Source organism: Brassica napus, unplaced genomic scaffold, assembly GCF_020379485.1.
Source record: "Brassica napus cultivar Da-Ae unplaced genomic scaffold, Da-Ae ScsIHWf_190;HRSCAF=336, whole genome shotgun sequence".
In the NCBI taxonomy this organism is placed as follows: Eukaryota; Viridiplantae; Streptophyta; class Magnoliopsida; order Brassicales; family Brassicaceae; genus Brassica; species Brassica napus.
Genome location: NW_026015326.1, coordinates 22622 through 26892, shown reverse-complemented (window position 1 = coordinate 26892; position 4271 = coordinate 22622). Strand labels below are relative to the sequence as shown.

Below are 4271 nucleotides of genomic sequence, written 5' to 3'. Positions count from 1 at the left end.
ACTCAAACCTTCAACGGAACTGAGAAACATCATTCTGCTTGTAAATTCTCTCCAGTAACTTCATATACGCCTTCCTCCTTAGATACAAAGAGAAAAGCTAGTCAACAATGCTCCAATAAAAACCCCACCATGTAGGATTAGAACTAATAGTACTATACTTCCAAGCAATTGGAAGTTACGTCTCTGTCTCTGTCTCTTCAGTTCAAGAATCCAATAGTGTTATCAAACACTAAATTCTATTGAAAAAACTTGAATTTTTAGCTCACCTTCAAGCAAGCTGAACTCATGCTTCTATCCAACCCCCAACCGATCGTGGTCCTTGTTTTGCATCATATACTGCTCAAGAAGCCATGTTTTGCATCGTATACTGCTCTATGTATTAAATCTCCGACTTGATTTAGTTTAACAAAACAATTTAGTTCCCACCTTTCATTAACCCCCAGATGAAAATGAAATCTGGGATTAATAAATCTCATAAATATATCACTAATTCAACTTGTGAAGGCTACCCATTTACATATTGGGAGGAAAAACAAGAGAGATGAGAGAGATGGCTAAATAAGAATTTTAAAAGAACTGGTTCATCATTTATGAGATTCCGAGTAGAGAAAAAAACAGCTCGATGTGATCCAAGGTGTCAGCTCAAACCATCAATTTATCTACTGTAAAATGGTGGTGAAAGATTTCAGGAAGAAATAAATAGAACAGAGAGATGAACGACAATATTTCTCAAGAATGTTTTTTTTTTATTCTCTTCAAATACCACCTATAGAGATGTTATTCTAATGAAGATGTTTTTAACTAGAAAATGATGTGAAGTCTCTTCAATTCCTTTTTCACAATTTTTTTTTGTAAATAATGTTTAGCTTTGATTAACACTGAATTTCATACGGTTTTTATAAATGGTTAATTGAATAACAGATGATTTTAAGTGAGATTTGATAACTTTGCACAAACTCCTTATTGAATAACACATGATTTGAAACTTTTTCTGAAAATCTTTAGTTGAATAACAAGGGATTTTAACCAAATCCCACAATCTCTTCAAATCCTTATTTCAATAGATTTTTGTTAAGGATTTTATTGGAGTTAGTTTCCAAATCAACAATAAAACAGCAAGCTGAACCCACTGTATCCAAATAAACAGCACCATATGACTATGAATCTTCAGCTGTTAAGCTCGAGGAAAAACATCAAGCTGAAAAAATTGAACATGTTTAGTTACAAACTCCAAACATTATTACCATACAAGTTTGAAATATATTACAATGCCAAACACATCGACTATATTATATCTTTCAAAGTCAAATAAGTTGTTGCCCCACTCAGTACCTTGCATAACATGCTTACATCTATATAAACAGCGAATCTATTGACTTGGATCTTTGGAATGAGTTATAATTGAACCTTTACAGAAAATGTAGTAGAGAGCCAAAATAACATACAAGAAGACAATATCATTGAACATAATGCAAGTTACAACAAAGGCCAATCTTGCTCAGCCTCAGACAACTTCTTCAGCCTCAGACAACTTCTTCTGGCAGCTCTTCTGGTTTTTGAGGCTGTTTACTTTACCTGAATGGTCAAACCGAGATCAACAGTTCCATTCTTCAATCGATCTCTGAATGCTTCAAGTCCAAATCAAATCCCAAAGTAGTTTGGACCCTGTGGAGGTGTAAAAGAAAACTCTAAGTTAGGTGTAAAAACACATCTTGTGTGTGTTAAGAGGTTAGTGTGTTGCTAAAACCTTAAATAAGTTGTGTTGAGGACAAGAGAGGGCTAGGATGAAAAGTAAGAGAAAAGAAACATGATCATGATCCAATGGAATGTGGCCTACAGTTTAATCAACGGCCAGCTTCAATGTGTAATCTTGTTACATTCTTGATGCTGTCATAGCCAGTGGTACTCGTATCCCCTTGTGCTGATAAGATTTCAACACCGACCAAGTGCTCATTCACCTCTGGCTCATTATACTGATCCGACCCCTCATGTTTGGTTTTTCCGACTCTCAAGGCCTCAAGCTGTGCAGCTACTTCTTTCATCCTTGGCCTCTCCACTCCCATCAGTCTTGTACACTCAACAGCAATTCTTGCAGCTTCATGTATCTCCCTCTGCTTATTCTCTTTCATCACTTGGCCATCAATGACCTCGTGCAACCTATTTTCTTTCATGGCTGAAGCAAAATAATTCACAAGATGTTTTGACTGTTGTGGTTTTTCAAAGCACAATGCCTTTTGACCTGTGAGCAGTTCCATCAGAACTACCCCAAAGCTGTAAACATCACTCTTCTCGTTTAGCAACCCTGTGTTGTAGTATTGTGGGTCTAGGTAACCTAGAGTCCCTTGCACCATAGTTGTGAGCTGTTCTTTATCCATCGGTATCAGCCTTGAAGCACCAAAGTCAGCTACCTTTGCAGTTAAGTTTTCATCCAAGAGTATATTAGCAGTCTTGACATCTCGGTGGATGATTGGAATAGAAGCAGAGGAGTGAAGATATGCTAGAGTTCCAGCAATTTCTACGGCTATCCTCAGGCGGTGTTCCCATGTCAGAGAAGAATCAGACATGGAACCGTGCAAGCGGTCGTAAAGAGTGCCACTGTTTATGAACTCGTAGACCAGCAAGGGAACTTCAGTCTCTAGATAGCAGCCCTTTGTAGACTGTTCCCTGGCCTCCCTGCCCCAGGATTCTACTTTCGACCTAACCATTAGTTGCTTCCTTCATTCCTTCCTCAGTAAAGATTTTGACATCAACGTTTGATGGCCCTGCTCCTGAGAGTCGCTGTCTCAACATGCCGCCACCGTTTTGCTCAAAGAAGTGTTTTCGGAGCTCGGTGTTTTTCCTGTGCTTTATTTTCTGTTGTACACAGCTAACGACAAGCAAGATGGCCAAGAAGCTGACGGTTGTTCCTGATCACATAACCCAGAGATACTTAGAGCGAGATTTTTTTCACAAATGAAAGAATCCAAAACAAGTGATGGGAGCTTACCAAAAAATTTTTGACTCCATCCGTAGTATTCAGGCTTGTGTTTACGCATACAGCCATTGGTGGTGGCATTCAAGTCAAAACCAGATGGGCAACTAAAAAGGAAGTGCCCCATCGTGTTTACACAGGTGCTGGAATCTGAACAGTTATGTTTATGGATAGTACACTCATCTATGTCTGTCCCAAATAAAGAAAAAAAACAGCACAAAAAATGTGTGAGGAACAGAAGTAACAATCAAAAATATGAAAGAAAGAACAATCTCCTAAAAAGCAAAAATAAAATTTCTATCACTAAATTGGTCCATAAGGAAGAAAATGTCTGAAATAGCATTTAAAGAGTTAGAAAACTAAATTACTCTTGGTGAATAATATATTTAATATAATTTTAAATTTCAAATATTTATTTTAAATATTATTATTATTTTAAATTTTATACCCTAAACTTTAAATTGTAGACCTAAACCAAAACCCCTAAATATCACCTCTAAAATCTAAACTCTAATTTTTAACCAATTAATCCTATAGAGATACATGCTAATTTGATCTTTTTTCATTATGTGTTATTTTATGATACAAATTTATTATTTGCTATTTTAAGGTATTTTATCAAAGAAAGAAAAACCAAAAGAGGTAAAAACATAGTACCTTGACAGCCGTCTGGAAGATAAGGATTCCCATCGTAACCATCTTTACATTTGCAGTTATACCCGGTTCTTGTAGTAGAGTCCAAACACAGGCTGTTCTGACCGCATATGCTTGTGTTTCCGAGTTGCTCGCTTGTATGGCTTCCGATAGACCAATCCAGTACCACAGGGAACTCCGTGACATTCCGCAGATTCTGAAGATCTTGGGAAGGAGAGAAGCTAAACATACCTTCTTCGACAAGAAAGGCGTAGAAGCAAGGATTAAAGTCACTAGAGACGGAGGTCTGGCAGCAGCCTTCACCAGAACACAGCCCGTCTTCCTTTTGGGTGGAATCGCATAACGACAAGCATCCAGTTGAGTAGCTTCGATCTCCAATAGTCGTTGTAAGAGATATAGAAAGTATATATTAGACTTCCTAGGATTATGCACTAACGTCTCTCTCTTTAGTGCTGTATATTACCTTCCTTATTTGATCATGTACTCTCATATATATGTACACATTACGTGATAATAATATTCAAGCATTCCATAACCTAATATGGTATCAGAGCTATAGGCTCCAATTTTTTTTTTTCCGCCGTCTTCTCTTCTCCTCTCTTTATCTCTTCATTCTGATCCTCTCCTATCATGTCTGAGTCAACTG

The 4271-nt window shown here is 37.3% G+C and overlaps 1 pseudogene; it reads right to left on the bottom strand.

Annotated features, from left to right (window-relative positions):
- Window positions 1-1353: 1353 nt before the first annotated feature.
- LOC125599583 lies at window positions 1354-4070 on the bottom strand (annotated as a pseudogene).
- Between the last annotated feature and the right edge of the window lie 201 nt (window positions 4071-4271).